General features: G+C 48.9%; 1 long non-coding RNA gene across 2 annotated transcripts; it reads right to left on the reverse strand.

Annotated features, from left to right (window-relative positions):
• Positions 1 to 247: 247 nt before the first annotated feature.
• LOC117308497 (uncharacterized) lies at positions 248 to 6,732 on the reverse strand. 2 transcript variants are annotated; one of them, XR_004522537.2, is made up of 3 exons: positions 6,014 to 6,732; positions 5,298 to 5,399; positions 248 to 4,075 (listed from the first exon to the last, which is right to left on the reverse strand). It is a non-coding gene; the product is annotated as an uncharacterized lncRNA (long non-coding RNA). The 2 variants fall into 2 exon arrangements; XR_004522536.2 differs by having other exon boundaries at positions 248 to 3,558; positions 3,798 to 4,075; positions 5,298 to 6,578.
• Positions 6,733 to 20,761: the final 14,029 nt, after the last annotated feature.

Raw genomic sequence — 20,761 nt, forward strand, 5'->3', positions numbered from 1 at the left:
TGTTGTACGTGGGCGTGGATTCCGCAGCGTCAGAGCCCGACAGCGTCAGCACGCCGAATAAAGAAAATACCCATCCCTTCAGTGAACAACAGGCCTGTAAAATTAGCTCCCATTTGTCACTGCTTTTGCCCCAGAAACTTTCCAGGATTTGTCTCCTTCAGTTTCAATGGTGCTTGAAAAAATCGTTTTGCTTATTGCAGATAAAATGCACACTTGGAGACATTTTTTTAAATGTTTTTTGGTTGATGTATAGTTGATGTACATTATATAAATTACAGGTGTACAGGATAGTGAGTCACAATTTTTAAAGGTTCTATTCCATTTATATTATTATAAAATATTGGCTATATTCCACATGTTGTACACAGATCCTTGTAGCTTGGAGGTATCTCTTTGTTTCGATATCTCTTCCATGCTAACATTCAATATCTTTTCTCTTTTACAACTCAAAGAATGTTTTTGATTCCTACCAACCTCTTGCCATCTCAGTTCTGGAGATGCAGGAACACTTGGATGCTTGAGATGGGAAAAAGGCAGCAGAGTTCGGTAGAATCTGACGCCATAAGTTTCCCGCCTTCCCGCACCCCACAAGGGCTCAGCCCCCACCCCCCAGCACTCACAGGGATAATTTCCTCACCTCCTTTTTCTCTCCCCTGGTTGCCCTGGAAACAACCTGCCATGCTTGGTCATCTACTGACTTGGATGCTCTGCATGACTGAGAGAGAAGGACCTGGAGTTCCTGAAGGCAATTCAAGAGGTACTGGGGAAGGGGTGAAGTGGAAGAGAGGACCCAGTGAGATGTGAGGAAAATGAAGGGCTTCTGGAAGAAACACAGCTCCAGTGGTGGTAGTTACCAAAGAACCAGAATGCCATTCAGATGGAAATACGGTGGTTGCCCTGGAACTGTCTGTACAAATTCATGCAAGGGAATTACTGTAACAACAAAATTCAAACAAGTAGTGGTTCAACATAGAGCAGTTCACTTCCTGCTCACAGATGAGCATGGTGGGTGTGGCTGTACTCCACGGAGTCACTCAGGGACCCAGGCTCCTCGGTCTCTTCTCCACCACAGTCTGAATCAGCCAGGGTGAAGGGAAAGGGCCTGGAGCAAAACATGTGGGAGGTTTTTACAGACCAGTCCTGGAAATGGCATGCTCACTTCTTCTATTTATTTTTTAACAACTTCATTGAGGTATATTTTGTATATCATAAAATTTGCCCATTTCATTGAATGTATCATTCAGTAATTTTTTAGTAACTTTAGAACATTTTTACTATCCCCTCCACATTAACCCCACATAAGATCCCTTGTAACCATTTACTGTTCCTACCCAGCAGGTAATCAATAATCTACTTTCATCTCTATAGATTTGCCTATTTGGAACATTTTATGTATATAAAACCATAAAACCATGTGGTCTCTTATGTCTTTCACTGAGCATGTTTTTGAGGTTCATCCTGACATAATGGTTTTGAGGTTCAGCTTGGGTCAGTACTTCGTTTCTTTTTAATGCCAGAAAATATTCTATTGTATGCCTAGACTGAGGCGTGTTCACTTCTGCTCTCCTTCCATTGGCTAGAACTCAGGTCACATGATCAAATTACGCTGCAAGAGCAGGTGGGATATGTAGTCTATGTGCCCAGAGGAAGGGAGCCTATTGTGGTGAACAGGTAGTAATCTCTGCCCAGGCACTCCTTCCCTGACTCCAACTGCCCCATAAAAATTTAGAAACACACAAATGCCGTGCATGAGTGGTACCATGCCGTATGTGTGTGTGTGTGTGTGTGTGTGTGTAGAAACTGCAGAGTCCAGGTCCGAGCAACAGAGGGTGTGCTTGGGAGGAGATGGGAGGGGGCACAGACCATAACTTGAGGGCCAGAGGTGACCTTGAGGACATTAACATAACATCTTCCTGGCCCCCCACCAGACGCGTGGACGTCTACAGACCTCGGAACAAGGGTCAGTGCACAATTTATCCAGTTTCTCAGAGGCAGGGAGATGCATGGATTCCAATGAACAGAATCACTTCAAATGCACTTGAAATAGCTCGTGAGAGGGACCTTGGGGTGGGGTTGCAGTTCCAAATCCATCCCTTCTGTGCTCTCAGATCTTCACATCAGCAGCGTCTTGTTGACTCGGCTCAGCTGTTGGTGCAGGCGTGTTAGCACAGCTCCCAGTCTGGAGGCATGATTTTTAGAAGAAAAGAAGGACTCTCCTTGCATTCTTAGAATAGTTGTCAAAGGGGAAAATGTCTTCCGGAAAAAGCATGGTCTTTGTAGGAGAGGGAAAGAAATTGCACTCCTGGGTCTTTCCTGAACTTGATGTTGCTACCAGAAGCTCGGGGTGAAGAGTTGTCAGAGGGACAGCCCAGGAGTTATTTCAGGACACGTTTTGCACTGGTTCCCTTTGATTCTCAGCAATGTTTTTCACCGAATATTTTAATCCCCTGGCAGAAACGGGGAGGCTGATTCCTTCACGGAGGCAGTGAACTTTCCAGGCCAGCAAATTACATCACCTTGAATAAGAAGCCCAGCTGCCCACACTGACCTGCGGCTAGCTGGCTTCTCCGGGGCAGCTGAATCCCCATACCTGCTCTGCGAAGCCCACTCTCTGGCCTGGGATGTCTGACAATGGCCGAGCATCTTAATGAGGGAAAACAGTGCTGCAGCTTCTTCCCTGTGGAGGCAGAATGTTGGAAATGCAGCCGAGGCTCTGTCTGCTTTCTGGAGGGCAGTGGTGTGGAGGATTTAGAAAATTCTGCAGATAACTCTGAGGGGCCTTCCTTAGACTTGCTCTGCCCCTCCCAGACATTCCCGTCTCTCTGGGGAGGGTCAAGAGGAAAAGAGTCGGGACGCTTTTGTTGAAATTTTGCGGTCATTCCTTAGAAAACAACTCAGTTTTCCCATGTCCTGAAAAATGGCAAGGTGGAATGCTGGAATTCCATACCTTGTTCAGGTCCCCTTATTTTAAAGACCCAGAGAGCAGACATGAGTAAGTTTGTGTCAGAGCCAGAAGTATAACGTGACAAAATCGAGTGCTTTGAGAGCCTACATCGGACCTTCTGTTTCCACCCTACAGGAGGGAACCGCCAGGGAACCAATATTTAGGTAGAGTCTGCTCTGAACCAGGCGTGTCTCCTATGTTCTCAGGTAATCCCACAACCCACCAGGTGCCCACGATTGTTATTCTCCATTATAAGCTGAGGAAGTTGAATCAAGCATCTCCCTTGAAGTCGCACAGTGGGCAAGGGAGAGAGTTGGGATTCGAACCCAGGTCAGCCTCACACTCAAGCTTAGGCTCCTTGTGCAACGTCATGGATGAAGAGTTCTTGACGTTTTCACCTTTCAGGCCTGGCACATCCTCTCCTGAGCTGTGGAGCCTTGCAGGATGGCCTCAGGTGGGAGTTGCAGCAGGGGACCAAGGCCCTGGGTGTCTTTAGTTAGAATGCCCCGAAGGACCTGCCCTCGCTTCAGTCCTGAGACAGAAATGCCTTCTCGGGTCATCAGCTGCACAGACTCCTCTGCTCTGTGGGGCAGCAGGGGCTCTGACTCCTCTATCTGGGAAGACAAGCAGGAAGGTGAAGCCCTGGAGGCCCAAGGCGGGCTGTGTTTTTATGGGCAGGTGGATTCGTGGTGCTGGACAACCTCTCCAAGGCCTCGGCCTGGACCTCCTCCCACCAGGGCTGTCAGCAATGTCTCGGCAACCTGGCTCCAGCCTATTGGCACGCACGGGGCCCGACCACACTGCCAGTGGGGAGGTTTTTATGATCCTGTTTATTTTTCAGACCTAACCTCACCTCTCTGCACTTCGTGGAGCTGAAATCCAGCTGTCTGTGAGGCCCGAGGGGGCGTCTGGCCTCCCCGCAGCCTGCCGGCCACCTGAAGATTGGTCCCTTGCTGATCACTCAGCCTGAGCGGCTGGCAGATCCTTCTGAGATGATGCCGGATACGACAGAGTTCCCTGGAGGTATCACATCTTGATAGGATCATTATGGTCGTGGCTGCCGTCATCTGTGACCATACATTTCTCAACTTGCCGGGAGCTTGTCCGTTCAAATGCTTTACCTCGTTGCCCCTGTAGAAAGATCATTTTGTGAAGGTCATGAATCTCAGAAAATAAGAAATGGATAGGTTAAGTTTCTTTAACTCACCATTTAATGAGGAAACCAATAGTATGTTATAACCAGTTCAAAGGAAGATTCAAAGAGCATGCATGAAGGGGCAGTTGGGGATGCTGGAACAAATATAGAAATCGATGCAAAACTGGTAGATATTCACAGGGCCACAGTCAGTGCCATTCCTCTGGACAGAATTCATCAGCACACGCATAGACAAATCATTTGCATTCTCTAAGTTTTCTGCGACTTACAGAGCTGTCACCTAGCTCAAAGAAAATGAGAAGTGCAGGCCCCTAGGAATCAAATAACCCAGAAAGGACACCCGCAAGCTTGTCTGCCCTCAAATCATCCCACACGCGTGCTTGTGAGCACATCACACATGCTGACTGCCAGTTTACGTATTTTGGTTGTTTTCTGCCCAAGGTAAGTGACAAAACGAGGTCTTATGGCCCCAGACTCCGGCTTTTGGGCTCTTTCCCTAAGCGCACCCCAAAGCAGAGGAAGGCGAAGGATGTCTGGGGTCCAGCCTACAGCAGGCATGAGGGTCTTCATTTTAGCTCATGCAAATTTTACATTTTATTCCCTCATTTATCCATCTTGGGTTAAACATAAAAACAGTGTTTTTCAATAACTCACTGTTACTGTTCAATTGTGTCATCCAGAAAGATATGTTGAGGTCCTGACCCCCCAGTCCCTGAGAAGGTGATATTATTTGACATGGGATTGTTGCAGATGTAATTAGATTTCCATGAGATCATACTGGAGTAGGGTGGACCCTGAATCCAACATGACTGGTGTTCTTATAAGAGGAGCAGAGACACAGAAACATAGACACATGAGGGCAGAATGCCATGTGATGAAGGAGGCAGACTGGAGTGAGGCACCTACAAGCCACGGAAGCCAAGGAAGGCCAACAACTAGCAGACGCTGGAAGAGGCAGGGAAGGGTCCTCCCCTCGACCCTGCAGAGGGAGCATGGCCCTGCCAACACCTCGATTTTGAACTTCCATCCTCCAGAGCTGTGAGAAAATATACGTCTGTGTTTAAGATGCCCAGTTTGTGGTACTTTGTTATGGCAGCCCTAAGAAATAGAGATACTGTGGAGACAACAGATGCTCCAGGAAGAAGGACCCGGCTCATCCAGTGGTTCTGAAGGCCCTACCCACCGTGTTGGACTCACCAGTGTCAGAATCTCGGTCTAATCCACGGCTCCGGAGCAGCATGGACTGCTGCTCCCCTGTCCCCACTCCAAACATTCAGTGTTGGCTTTAAATGCTGGAAGCTGAAAGAGAGAAACTACTGACATATACAAATGTTTATTAGATGGACCTTGAGGTATCTCCCGAGAACTTGGAGAAGAGGGAAGTAAGCCTGTTCATTGGGCGCTGTTATTAAAACCAACATAAAGAGTGTTTAGATCAGAGATGTGCAGACTTGCTGGAAAGTGATTCCCAGGCTTGGAAACTCCTTCACCAGGTTGAGTTCCTGGGAATGTCTGAATACCTCAGGATGAGGGTTTCTCAGTCACGGGATGGGTGTAAGAGGAGGCCTTGGGGCAAATGTGGGCGGACCCTCCCAGGGCCAGGACCAGGCTGCAGACTTTCAGTCCTCCCTGCCCTCTGGCTGGGACTGCGGCTTCCAACATGAGCTGGGTACAGGGAGCCTGGGAGGGTGGGATCCCGACGGTGGAGATGCAGGGGCTTTGCGGTCGGGACTCTGGGAGGATCCTGGTTCTAGGGATGAGGCACCTCGATGGTGAGGTGGGGCCGTTTAGCATCTGTTCTAAGGCTCTCCTTCTGATTCCACGACCACCACGCCCCGTGGACATGCCCAGCCAGCCCTGCCTGTGGACGGGAAGGGGTGCCGGCTGATCCGTCGGCTCCCGGGGTGTCTCACAGCGTTTCTCACGGAGAGCCGGTCACGTGGCTCCTGGTCCCGAGCCTGGCTTCCCGGCAGCGCGGATCACTCACACTTAGAGCATTTCTAGTCGCCGGGACAGGAATTCTCACGGCAGATTGAGAACGTCTTCCACGTTTACCTTCATCTCATTCTCGTGCCAGTTGGCATGAGTCTGCCTGCCTGCCTGGGCGGGAGGGGAGTGACATCAGACCGCCCCCTCTGCGCCCGTGGCCTCTGCGCGCCCAGACGCTGGTCCTCTGCCATCTTCCGCTCCAGGCGCCGGGCTCCGCGCTGCTAATACACAGTCTCGTTTACATGCCAACAATCCTGCAAATCGGGGTCTATTCCCTGCCCTCCCCCATTATAAAGACAAAGAAATTGAGGCCAGGACAGTTTAATAACTCGCCCAAGGCCACACACAGGTCAGTGGCCGAGGCAGGATTAAATCCAGGTCCGCCTGACTCCAAAGCTGGGCTCCTCTTGTGTCACCAAGAACCGCCACGTGAGCCAGAAGGTCCAAACCCACCAGGACACCAAGAGGAGAGACTTGTGGAACCCGCCAGCCCTCCGCCCACGGGGCCCTGCTCTGTGCCTCTTTACTGGTTTGGCTTAAACACCTGGGTCTTATTTCCAACCTCACCCGAGGCAGGCCTAGGTAGAAAACATCACCATGGTAACCCTTGTTTCCAAGGGGCAGCATATGACTTCTGGGAAAAAATGATACCTCGGTTCCCAACACTTAGTGTCCCGTGGCTCTGCGGGACAAGTTTAATGGGCACCGCCACTCGCAGCTGGCTCAGCGGATACGCTTCTCGGCTTTACATCCCTGATGCGGTATCCAGGTTACCAGGAAACATGATGTGTTTGCTCCCAGAGAAGAGGGAGCTGGGGAGCCCGGGTGTGTTGTTCACACTGGCTCCAGGCTGTCTGGTGAGACGGGCTGGGAGGGCTGGTGTTCCGTCTGGGCTGTGGGGCACCCGTGCTGTGTCCCACCTGCGTGTCGCTGCCACTACCTGTCTCATGTTGAAACCTGGCATGACCCCTGTCCCATTCCACCGACCCCTGGTAGACAGAGCATATAGGAGTGGCCTGGAGCGTTTGAAAGACTGCTGTGGTGGACATTGCTGGCTGGTCACGAGCAGCCATTCCCCTTTCCCACTTGGTTACCACTGCCATGGTAACCCCCGTTCTCTTTCACCAGGTGCTCACTCCCCCAGGCTCCCTATAGCCCAGGTGGCCATGAGGCAAGAGCGGTTGCCAATGAGATATCAGGGAGCATCTTCTGGAGGCTTCTGGGGAAATTGTTCCCTTCCTCGTAAAAGGAACAGACATGAGGAAAGAGCCCCTTTCTGCCTCCTGTTGGGGGTCACTCTTGGAGGATTGCAGCCATCTCGAGACCAGGAGAATCACAGGCACTGACCAAGCATGTGCACATTGTTGAGCTGGAAACCATTTGCTCCGTGACGCTGTGAAATACCTTTTATGGTCTGAGTCTTTGTTACTCGAAGTGTGATCCCAGGTCAGCAGCTCCAGCATCACTTGGGAGCTTGTTAGAAACGCAGGCCCAGCCCCAGAACTACTGAGCCAGAGGATACATTGAAAACAGATCTCCAAGTAATAAAAGTGTGAGAAACCCTGGGGAGAGAGAGGAGAGGGAGCGGGGTGGGGAAACCTCTTAAGAACTGGCTTTTTCTGGAGATTTTTTCTTGGTATTTTTGTGTTTATGTCTCTCTGAGCTAGGAACAATGAAATCTTAGCTCTATTTAAAAGAAAGGCAAAACGTCCTCCCCGCAAGCCTTCTCCCCATCCAGCTGCAGGGGTGGGGACAGCGGGGTCATTTTGGCTCTAGAGCAGGCATGACCCAGTCTGGCCAACAAGAGGTGAGGGAGTTTGGAGGGGAGGCTTCTGGGAAGAAAGGTTTCCTCTCTCTCAAGAAGGAGGCTTGGGAGAGAAGATGCCCTTTCTTCCTGCGGACTTGGCACCTCGTTAAGGCTGCATTGGCCCCCTGCAACCTACCTGGGAGTGTGGAAGGGAGGGGCCAACGTGGGCGGAATTGAGCTTTTGATATTGTGAGATAATGAATCATCATTATTTTAAGCCAGTTTGAGTTGGGAGTTTCTTTGTTTTTTTGCAACCCAAGCCATCCTTACAGACACCGCAGGCCCCGCAGGCCTAGGTGCAGAGGAAGGCAGGTCAGAACAGATGCCATGGCCGAGTAGGAGAGCATAAGACTCTGGTAGGCCATTCCCCAAAAAAGCTGCTGCCCAGATGTTGGTGGGCTTCTTTGCTTGCTTCTTGAAGTACAAATATGGGGACATCAGTTTTTGGTTTTCTTCTTGGTCCCTCTGATAGCTCACCCATCTCGAGACATCCCCCTCCCCTCACAGGATCAGAACACCTGGGACTTGCTTAATCCAAAGGCAACCAGTCCTGGGTCAACGCTAGACCAGGGGGCCTGGACGCTGGGTGGTCAGCGGAGGACTGGTTTGCCTCCTGCTTCCATGTGGTGTTGCTGATGGAGACTGGATGGTCCTGCTTCTCCATCCTTGTGATGTCTTCACACTCCATTCCCTGCCCAGGACACAATGCTTGGTTCCAAGGTCACATCTAAGGTGACCTTTGATTTACACCTCCTGGGTCAGTTACTATCCCTAATGCACAAGCACTGTGCCAGGGTGGCGGGATCCTGTGATCTTCCCGTCTCTGCCACTGGTCTCAACTCCAGCAGACACCAGGCACATTATCTTTTGGAGCTGTGCTCTAGGGTCCTGTTGTCATAGCTCACGCTGCTTTACAGAGCCAGTCCTCCCCGTGTGAGCCCTGCATCCTTGCGTAGAGTCTGGGCCACCAGCTCAGCGTCCCCCCTCTCCTGTGTATTCCCAGTGGGAACGCTTGGTATATTTTGCTACCTTCCATACTAGGAAAACATCTCTTAGGTATCACCCACACTTCCACACTTGGAGCTTAGAGTACAGGCATTGGAGTTCTAGACCCTCCTTCCCTAGAGGCTCTTGTGTTCCTTATGCAAGTTGGTCCATCTTGTACCCAGAGCCCTGTGCTCCCGGGGAGGAGCAACTCTCAGTGAACACTGTCTTAGTGTCATTGGGGATGAGGCCACAAAGAGCAGAGTGTGGCCAGGGGAAGCACAGAGGGATGCAGAGCCAACACAAAGATGAATTCTTTTCTTTAAGAAATTAATTAATTAATTAATCATTGGCTGCACTGCACGCGGGCTTTCTCTAGTTCCGGTGAGCGGGGGCTACTCCTTGTTGCGGCGCGCGGGCTTCTCACTGAGCTGGCTTCTCTTGTTGTGGAGCACAGGCTGTAGGTGCGCGGGCTCAGTAGTTGTGGCTCATTGGCTCTAGGGTGCAGGCTCAGTAGTTGTGGTGCACGGGCTTAGTTGCTCCGTGTCATGTGGGATCTTCCCGGACCAGGGCTCGAACCCATGTCCCCTGCATTGGCAGGCGGATTCTTAGCCACTGCGCCACCAGGGAAGCCCACAAAGATGCATTCTTGAGTAGGAGGGTGCAAGAGGCAGCTGACTGCCTGATCCTGCAGACCTTCTGAGAAACCTGTGGAATGTGTCTTAGAACTGTCCACCCAACAAAGTGGGAAGCTCGTGACCCCATTGGTCAAGGGTGTCCCTTGGGGTGTTCACTTGCAAGCTGCGGGTGAGAGCTCTCCGGTAGTGCAAAGCCCGCCCAGAGCTGGTTGCTGCGGAGGTGAAGAGAGCAGTGGGCTGAGAGGCCTCTGGAAAGGTGCCCAAGAGCAGTTCAGTACTGCCCTCCACCCCCTGCAACACAAACACCAGGGTGCCTGGCAAGGGCGCCTCCTGACCCTGTACTTACATAACCAAGGACCAATTCTGGACAAAGCACTGGACAAAGAAAAATACTTCAAGGTGGCTGCCGTGACACTCACACCATCTCTAACTTCATCAACGCCTATCACCCTGTTTAATAAAACACGTGCAAACTTATGCTCTGTATATGATCCTAAGTCCCGATTTTCTTTTTTCTTAATACGACAGCCTAAGTGTTTCTCATGTTATGTCAGACTCTTGTGAATTTCATCCTCGGTGGCTGTCTGACGTTCCTGGCGTGGCACCTGGTCTGGGGAAGGCGGTGTTCCTCTCAGTGATACTCTAGTGACAACATTTCGCAGAAAGGGTCTTACTCTTCATTCAGCTGGTGGACTGTGACTCTGGTATGTTTATCATGCTTCTGTTTGTTTCAAATGAGTGCAGTGAGAGGAGATGATAAGCATCGTCCTTTTTTTTTTTTGCGGTACGCGGGCCTCTCACTGTTGTGGCCTCTCCGGTTGCGGGGCACAGGCTCCGGATGCGCAGGCTCAGCGGCCATGGCTCATGGGCCCAGCCACTCCACGGCATGTGGGATCTTCCCGGACCGGGGCACGAACCCGCGTCCCCTGCATCGGCAGGCGGACTCTCGACCACTGAGCCACCAGGGAAGCCCAGCATCGTCCCTTTTGGACGAAGTCCAATTTATCAGTTTTTGCAAATGCCACTTCTTCACGGGTTTGGGGCTGCTCTTCCCCAGGTGCAGGGGTGGAAAAGAAGCCAGAAACCTCTCACAATACTGAAGACCCATCGGCTACACCCTCGCTCAGGCTTGACAGCTCCCGAGAAGGACCCCGGAACAGGCTGAAAGCTGTTCTACTCAGGGTCATAGTTTATTACAGGGGAAGGAAGCATTAAAATCAGCCGTGGGAGGAGGTGTACGGGGCAGAGCGCAGGAGAGTTCCAGGCGTGAAGCTCCCAGATGATCCCCCGGTGGAATCACGGGCTTTTCCTGCTGTGATGTGGATTACACACGTAAAATTTTGCCGACCACGGAAGCTCACCTGAGCCTTGGGGTCCAGAGTCTTTTGGGGTCTGGGTCACGTAGACCTGGTTGATTGCCCATGGCTGACCTCAGTCTGTAGTCTCTCTGGTGGTTGAGCGGACAAAGCATGGCCCAAAGAGAAAGCCCACCATAAATCACAGTTCTAGACTCTCCGCTGTGGCTCAGGACCCCCAGGTAAACCAAGTCACTTACTAGGCAGGACGTCCCAAGGCTTTAGAGATCACCTCCCAGGAGCCGAGGGCAAGGCCACACCTCTCTTTGGGTAATGTTAATTTCTTACGACTAAGTACCTGAGTACAGACATGTCCACAGCCATGCAGATCTACACGCAGACATCTGGGAATGGAAGTTCCATAAGTTCTCGGCTGTCCAGGGAGTTGTTTCCCAAAAGGTCCCCCTCACCTCCCTTTCTCTTTTGTTAAGTAACAGACAGACACCTGGGGCTCTCTCCCACCCTCGCCCCCTCCCACTGCTGGTCTCTTGGCCAGTCAGTGGTGGTGGTCTGTCCCTCCCCCAAGCTTTCAGGATCCTCCTTGACTGACGTCTTAGTCTGCTTGAGCTGCTGTAACAAAGCGCCACAGACTGGGCAGCTTCTAAGCAACAGGAATTTATTTCTCCCAGAGCTGGAGGCTGGGTGTCTGAGATCAGGGTGCCAGCATGGTCTGGTACCGGTGGGAGCCCTTTTCTACGTTTCAGACTCATTGCATCCTCACGTGGAGGAGAGCAGGGGAGGCAGTCAAGCTCTCCTGCGGCCCTTATCAGGGCACTAATCCCCTTCAGGGGGCTCCACCCTCATGACATCATCTAACCCCAGTTGCCTTCCAAGGCCTCATCTCTCAATAGCACCACATTGGGGTGTAGGATTTCAATATATGAATTTTGAGGGGCACAAGCATTCAGCCCATAACTGGGGACCTCACTGGTCCATACTCAACGTTGAGGTCAGCTGTGGTCAAGTTGTCCCCACGGATAGGACTGGGTACTCAGAAGCCTGGGCCATAAACCTGGACATGACTGCAAATCCAGTGTGGCTAAGTGCCCTACCTGCACTCAGATCTGCTCTTGTGGAGACGGAAGATTTATTAGTGCATTACCAAGCTCCGGCAACTTCCTGGGCCACTTATTTTCCACAACTGTGAGAGGATGGTGATAATTGAACATTAAACTATGCAATTAACATTAATGTCAGGAAATGCCATTGTGAATTGTTTTGGGAGCATTCTTTTAGTGACTTGTTGGATCCACACTTTGGATGTCTTTTTCCCAGCCTGGCTTTTACAGGAACAGGGAAATTAAAAGCACATGGCAGCTGTCAGGCATGTTTTGAATTTTGAGATCCCAACTCCACAGCTGGAGGTCTGAGTGCTTGTCATCTCTGGGTCATGTGCACTTAGAGGTTGGACGGCCCTGGAAGGCCAGGCTGCTCTGAAGACGCAGCTGCCTGCCTAAGCGAGTGAGGGGACTGGCAGGAAGTGCTCTCCCGCTGGCCACTCCTCCAGGCCCGTCCCTGGCAGAGGGAGGACTGCGTTCCTCTGGAATGTTTCAGGCCCAAGATAAACCGAGCTGGAGCCACGGGGCTGCTGGCAGAGTGCGCCCCAGTGTGTTTTCATTCCGCTGACGGCACCTCTGCCTCGAGGTCAGATGGTGCATTGGGAAGCCGGCCCATGACCTCACATCAGCAACTTGAAAGCAGGTCTGGGAGGCACACCAAAGGCTCATGGGAAGAGCTGGGGGTTGCGTTATAGGCCCCCTGTGCGCACGTGGGCGTGGGTTCTCCCAAGAAAGTAAAGTCATCAGGGTGTTTAGGTGTGAAGCCATCCTTTATTTATCCGGGGTGAGAAGGGGGCAGGGTATAGCTGTGCTGGAGAGAGAGGCTGAGCGGGGCCGAGCTGGGCTTCCCGGGGAAGGCGGCCGCCTCCGGGTCAGGTCACGCAGGTGGAGGGGGGAGGGGGAGGGGCGGTATCTGTCAAGTCTGCTTCAGCAGGGTCTCCAGGCAAAGCACCGAGGCCCTGGTCACGGGGGCGCAGGACCAGCGTTTGGGGCTGTGTGTCCCCGAGGTCTTGCCCCTTCCTGGTGTTTATAGACAGGTATTTGGCTGTGAGTGAGAGCTGGCAGGGGGTGGGCTGTGCACGTGTGTGGTGCACACCTGCCCCAGGAAGGGCTGCTTCTCTCTCTGGACTGTCATGCAGTCGGGAGCTCCTAGGCAGCAGGTTACTAGGAGGTAGCCGTTCGCAGAGGCGGCTTGTGAGAGGCAGAGGAACACTTCCGGCAGGGGCCGAGGTGGGACGGCAGGAACAGTGACCGGAACTTTGGCCAGAGCGCTCCCTTCAAAAGAGGACCCCAAGCGGTGTGAAGCAGCTGGTCCAGGGGCAAACGCGGCCTCCTCTGGGATGGCCTCCCAGCTTGCATGTTGTCTGCCAGGTCCTCAGTTTACCTGGTCTCAGATGCAGTTGCTGTTCTGCAGTTTCCCTTTGGGCAGCAGCCCCAGGGACTCTGACTCATAATGCCACCCATGGGGTCAACCTGGAAGCCTCCAATTTCCAGAGGCCGAGTCAGCCCCATTCAGTCTGGGAGATGATTAGCCAGGGCCCCAGCCCATTGGTTCTCAGACCCCTTGCTGTGGCCAGCCCAAAGCCAGTCCTGCTGGCATTCTTGGCCGTCACCTGGCCTGGCACTGCCTGCCCCACCCCATCTCCGGTGGCAGTTCCCCTTCTCAGATCTCCTGAAAGGACCTCAGGAGTCTTCTGTTGTCAGGCCTGCAGGCTTCTCGAGGATTCCCTGGCTCGGTCTCCCATTTGGCAGAGGGACCAGTGACGGCTGCCTGCAGGAGTGCCCCCTGCTCCACTCAGGGTCGCAGGTGGCTTCCCGGGCACCCGATGGGGCAGCCCCGTGTCCCAGTGACTGCTCTTCTGTAACAAACCACCCCACACTTAGTGACATAAAACAACGACTTTTTTATGCTTGTAGATTCTGTGGGCCAGGAATCTGGAAAGAAGCCTGTAGGGATGGATGGCTCTTCTCTATCTTCTGGCTGAGAAGACTCAAAGGCCGTGTTACCTCGGGCAAGGTGCGTTACCCTCTGTGCCTCAATTTCCTCATCTATGTGGTGAGGATGACGCTAGTACTGATAGGATCATGAAAAAGAGTAAATGAATCAGTGGTGAGTAAATGAATCAGTGGTGTGTAAAGAGTTTATAATTGTGCCTGGCATGCAGTAAGCAATTATGCTCTTCTGATGGTCTGTTAGAGTGATCTCACTCAATTCTCACAGCAATCCTTTGGGGCAGGTACCTTATGATGCCAATTTTATGGATGAAGAAACCGAGGCACGGGGCCATTTTGCTGGCCTGGTATCATTGGAGGGTGGGACACAGGAAGCTTCCAGAGAAGAAGCCTCAAGGAGACCTCAAGGGAGATGAGGAGAAGAGAGACCGTTGTTTCTATAAGGGGGGCAATATTGAGCCCAAAGCTGAGCTGGAGCATGGGGTATGTATGGAGCTGCCCGTGGAGTGTGGCTGGAGCCTGGACATCAAGAAGGAGTAGTGGTGGGAATGAGGGAAAAAGGTCGGCAGGGCTTGGTGAGGCCCATGTGCTTATCCACAGATGAGTGTTTACTGGGTTCATACTACATGCTAGGCCTTGTACTTGGTCTAAGAATATACCAATCAGTAAATCCATCTCTTTTCTGAGAGGCTCGATCAGTTAGGGTACATTCGGCTGGGACTCAGGAAACCTGAACAGCAAATAACTCAAGGAAGTAGAAGGATTTTCCTCACGTAACAATAAATCTGGAGCCAAACAGTACAGGGCTGATGCAGCAGCTCAGAAGTCACTGGGTACTCTATCCTCTTCCATCTTTCTGCTACACCAGCCTTAATTTGTGGCTTTCATCCTCATGGTTGCAAAATGGCTGCTGCACCTCCAGACGTCACATTCATATTCTAGGCATAAAGAGTGGGAGAAGAGTTAAGGACAAAAACAGAAGAGAGGCCAGGCTAGCTGCATCTATCCTCTTCAAGAAAGCTTTGCAGAAAGCCAGACTATGTTGTGGGCCAGTCTAATTGCAAAAGAGTACAGGAAGGAGAATACTTTAATCAGGACCCACTGCCATTTTGTCCACTGCCCTGGACAAAATTCATGTCCTCTAAGGTCCAAAGAAGGGGAGAATGGCTGTCTGGGAGGCAACCAGCAGTGTCTGCCATGGGAGTTCGGTTTGAGGGAGAGAGACAGATGTGAACAAATGATTCCAATAATTGTTATGGAAGAGGTAAGCCGAGGGTGCTGGGGAGCCCAGCAAGGGGCATGACCCAGGGAGGGCTCCTCAGAGAAGGTGGTGTCTGGTTAAAACTTAGGGACAGTAGGAGTGAGCAGAGAAGCAGAGTGGAAGACAGGGGGAAGGGAACTCCACTGCAAGGCTGGTCATGGGAAGCTCGGGTTCACGTTCCCAGCTCTTCACTGCCCCTGGGTTTGGGATTGGCTGGTGACTTGATTTGGCGATTGGACCATTAAGCACATGGCACAGGCACTGCTGGCCTTGCCCTCTGGCCCTCTTGGGATCTGCCATGAGAAGGACATGTCCAGGGTAGCTTCTCAAAAGAGGTGGGTGGTGGGCTGGGGATATATGATCTCTGCAGCCCTTTTAACCCTGAAATCCTGCTGTACATTTAAAGCATTATGCAGACGTATGTTTCTGGGATTTCACTGGGAATCAGTGAAAATAGGGCATTTTGTTCTAACATACAGATCTTGGAGACTAATTTCGACTACGTTAAGTTATTGCAATTTGTTGTGGTTCTATCTCTAAATTCCACAAGTTTTATTCACCACTGTATCTCTAGTTTCCAGATCCTGGACACTTAGCAGGTTGTCAGTAAATATTTGATGAAAGAATGATGAATGAGCAACTCTTACAGTCTAGAGGAGGAGCGAGACAGGAAAGTGAGAGATGGAAACGAGGCGTCTTAAGCATGGCGGGTGAGGAAGTACGGAGTTGGAGGAGCCCCCTGGAAACACACGTAAGAGAGACTTGGGAGATGCGAATTTCGTGAGCTGTGTGCAGCGTACAAATTTGTTGGCACAGGCAGAAGATTTCCAAGAGGATGTTTACAAATTAGAGTGTTTTTTGGATTTATGCATTTCAGTTAAATTCACTCTGTTCTGTGAAATAATTTTTGAAGACGCTCTCTCTCTGTACACTAATTAGCAATCAAAATGCTGACAAGTTTTGCAGATTTAGCAAAGGCTGGCAAAGATGATGTTTGATTTATCGGAAAACAGAATTAATCAGTGTGTGAGATTCTTTCTAATAATCTCTGCTTAATGAGTTCTGGAAACTTGCCGAAGATCTAGCCGGGCATTCAAGCCTGTTTTCTCTCAGCTTTTCAAAAGAAGATGATGTTTTTATGTGTTAGAAATTAACGCTGAATTGAGAAAACTAGCCAGTGGATAGTACCCCAAATCTCTCCCTGCTAAAACTTTGTATGTGAAGTGATAGAAAAAGTGCCAGATTTGGGGCTAAAATCTTCCTCCCACCCTTCTGTGGGCGGTGGGCTTCCTCAGGTCAGTGACCCTGCCAGCTGGGCTTGAGGTTACTGGCTTAAGTACAGTGCTGGGCTGTGTACAGCAGGTACCCATTGTCATTAGTTGAATGGATATATATTAGTGAATTACTATGGGAACTGAAACCTCTAAACTTTAATAAAATTTGTCAAGCCTACAGCAAAGTTTCAAACTTGTACCCTTCGCCTAGATTCAACTGAACATTTTGCCATCTTTGATTTCTTTCTTTCTATAAGACTGTATCTGTATTGGTATCTCTACCTACTGTACATATATATGTACTGTATACACAATACACACACATGTATCACGTGGAAATAAATTCTGACTATTATGACATTTCACACCTAAATCCTAACACTTCACTACAGATCTCCTGAGAACAAAGATGCTTTCTTATATCACAATACTTTTATTACAGTTAAAATAACAATATTATAATAATGATGTCAACTGTATAATAATATTACACAGTTAAAATAACAATGATTTTAACTGTAGAATATCCAGTCTATGCTCATGTTTTCTCAGCTCTTCTAAGAATATGTTTCACAGCTTTTTTTTTTTTAAACCAGAATCTAGTTCAGACACACATATTGCATTTGGTTGTTTTGCCTCTAATTCTTCTAAATCTAGAATGGTCTCTCCATTTGGTTTTTCTTTTCCAAGACATTCACTTTTGAAGCGTGCAGGCTAGTTGTCTTGTAGGATGCCCCACGTCCTGGATTCGTCTGATTCTGTCCCTGAGGCCTTGATATGTTCTTCTAGCCTCTGTATTTCCTCTGCACTGGGAGTTAGTCTAGAGGTTTTGTTCTATTTCTTTGGTGAAATGCTGCTTGGTAGATGTACTTGTAGGCATCAGAGAATTTTGTAGGCATCAGGAAGCCCACGGCATCAGACTGTGCCACTGGTGGTGATCTGATCACTTGGGTAAGGTGGCAACAGGGAGACGGCTCCATGTTAAGACCACTTCTTCCTTAGTGATTAGTCATCCATGGGGTGGTACATTGGTATCGTGTGAATGTCTTGTTTCCAGCAACTTCTCACCAACGATTCTGGCCTGAATCCATGGCTGCACTGGCGTTTTGAAAGGGAGCCCTTCTGTTCCTATTGCATTCTAGAGCTGAGAATATCCCATAGGGAAGAGCTTCCCCGCCCCCAATCCCACCCACTTGAGAAAGTTCTCTCCCCTCTCTGAGCCACCTTTTCTCTGGGGAGATTAATCTCAGCTCTCAGAAACTTTGTGAGACTCGGTAAGGCAAAGTAGTTTATAAACCGTAAAGTTCTGTGTTTGTTTATGCAGAACAACTGGGGAGGTCGTTACAGATTCAAGCGGATCGGGCTGCCTGCTGCTGAGTGAGGAGCATTGGAAACTCATCACGTAATGAGTGTTGTTTGAATGAATGAAAGAGTACCCAAAACACAGGGGTTCCAGGGGAACAGCAACAAATTAACATGGGGAAAACTGCATTGTAGCCCCACAAAATTTTACCCACTTTAAATTTTAAAAAATCTTGAATCTTACATTTTTTTGACCTTATTCCCTGGGCTCTTCTGATCTCAGCAACTATACCTATGATTAAGACAACTGAACCCCCCTCTTGCCCTTCAGAAATCACTGTCCATGGAGTTTTCAAAATGGGTAAAACACTGGTTCTCAATCAGGGTCAACTTTGCCCCCCGGGAGACGTTTGGCAAAGCCTGGACACATTTTTGGTTGTCACGATTGTGTGCGGGGGTGTAGGTGCTACTGTTACCTACTGGTTAGAGGCCAGGGGCGCTGCTAAACATCCTACAGTGCACAGGACAGGTCCACAGTAAAGAAATATGTGCCCCCAGACGTCAAGAGTGTGCAGGCTGAGAAATCCTGGAATGGAACAAGATGGGGACGGGGGAGACATATTGCTTTTCTTGGTGGGAAAGAGCTGAGTGAAGGGGGAAGGCTTCTGTCAGCGATCACAGCTTTCAGACCTCATTTCTTCCCTTTCAGCTGCTGGAAGAGGCAGAAGCCAGGAATTTGCTTTCCTCCCCAGAGCTGGAAGCTGCCACGAATTGTAACCCTTAATTCTGAACTGCCATGCCTCCTGGGGTTCTTCTTACCTCCCTAAGTATCTGTCTCTCCCTTCCTCACTCAGGCCGACAATGGCACACATGGCTGTCTCCATCACCATCCCGTAGGGCCCCTGAATTATTCAGCCCACGAGATGTTGGCAACCCAGCCTCTCTGGAGCCTGAACTCATGCTCCTTTGTCAGTTGCCTTTACACAGTTGTCTCGTGGGATGGGTGGGCTGCCAGTCGTCTGTCTCCTGCACTGAGCATCCCTTAAGCTTATAAATTTGCTTTGGCTGTTGAGCCTAGCTGATTTTTGTGTTTTTTTGTTTGTTTGTTTTCCTATCAGTTGATGACATTATCAACCGTGGAGCAGTGGTTTCCATTAGCGTCTTGGAGATTCTTCTCTGTAAAGAAATTTTTTCCCCATAAAAACAGAATTAAGAACTATCAGGCAGGCCAAACCTATAATGTGTAATGACTTTGAACTTTAGGTGATTTATTTTGTCCAGTTATCTTGGGAAATTGGAGCCTCATGAAAATGGCTGAAACCTGGAAGAGTTTGCTGTATTCTTCAACTGGTAGGCACTCTGTCTTACGTCTTTTTTCTAGACTTGTTATTTTTCTTGTACTAAAATGGAAACATCTACTTTATTCTTGTCCAAACTAACCAGAGGTAGCTTTTAGAGGTAATTTTTTAACATTGTAAAAATAGTTGATTATCCACCGAAAGTTTGGAAAATATAGAAAAATAAAATGAAGTGGAAAATTATCAGTAGTTCTTTTACCAAAAGAAGTCACTAGAATACTTTATTTTACTTTCACCTAACCTTTTCTCTAGAAATATTATTTTTGAATGTAATTGGAATCATACGGTTTATGTAATTCTGCATCATAATTTTTTAAAACGTTAGGTCATACATAAATCATACCAATGCTTTCTTATGTCAGTCTCCCAAGGCAATAGAAATAAAAATGAAAATTAACAAATGGGACCTAATCAAATTTACAAGCTTTTGCACAGCAAAGGGAAGCATTAAAAAAAAAAAAAAAACAACGAAAAGCCAACCTACAGAGTGGGAGAAAATATTTGCAAATGATGCAATGGACAAGGGCTTAAGTTTCAAAATATACAGACAGCTCATACAACTCGACAACAAACAAACAAACAAACAAAAATTGGGCAGAAGACTTACAGAGACATTTCTCCAAAGAAGAAATATAGATGGCCAATAAGCACATGAAAATGTGCTCAACGTCGCTAATTATTAGACAAATACAAATCAAAACTGCAATGAGGTACCACCTCACGCTGGTCAGAATGTCCATCATTAAAAAACCTACAAATAACAAATGCTAGAGAGGGTGTGGAGAAAAGGGAACCCTTCTACACTGTTGGTGGGAATGTACATAAATTGTGCAGTCATTGTGGAAAACAGTATGGAGGTTCCTCAGAAAACTAAAAATAGAATTACCATGTGATCCAGCAATCCCACTCCTGGGCATATATCCAGACAAAACAATAATTCAAAAAGATACATGCACCCCTATGTTCATAGCGGCACTATTTAAAATAGCCAAGACATGGAAACAACCTAAATGTCCATCAACAGATGAATGGATAAAGAAGATGTGGTACATATATGTGTACATATGTGTACATATATGTGTACATATATGGAATACTACTCAGCCATAAAAACACTGAAATAATACCATTTGCAGCAACATGGATGCAACTAGAGATTATCATACTAAGTGAAGTAAGTTAGAAGGAGAAGGACAAATACCATACCATATCACTTATATGTGGAATCTAAAATATGACACAAATGAACCTATCTATGAAACAGAAACAGAATCAGGGACATAGAGAATAAATTGGTGGTTTCCAATGGGGAGGAGGGTGGGAGAGGGTTGGATTGGGAGTTTGGGATTAGCAGATGCAAACTGGTTTATATAGAATGGATAAACAACAAGGTCTTACTGTATAGTACAGGGAACAATATTTAGTATCCTGTGATAAACCATAATGGAAAAGAATGTGAAAAAGAGTGTATATATATATGTATAACTGAGTCACTTTACTGTACAGCAGTAATTAACACAACATTGTAATCCAACTATACTTCAAGAAAAAATGAATTTAAAAAAAAGAATTGAGGATTTTGCAGGGTCAGAATGCACTGGACAACAGGTCTTTTGGTGGGGACCAAAAACACAGCCTAGACTCATCAGAATACTAGGCGGTCTTGAGGGTTTTACTGGAAA

This window comes from Tursiops truncatus, chromosome 16, assembly GCF_011762595.2.
Source record: "Tursiops truncatus isolate mTurTru1 chromosome 16, mTurTru1.mat.Y, whole genome shotgun sequence".
In the NCBI taxonomy this organism is placed as follows: domain Eukaryota; kingdom Metazoa; phylum Chordata; class Mammalia; order Artiodactyla; family Delphinidae; genus Tursiops; species Tursiops truncatus.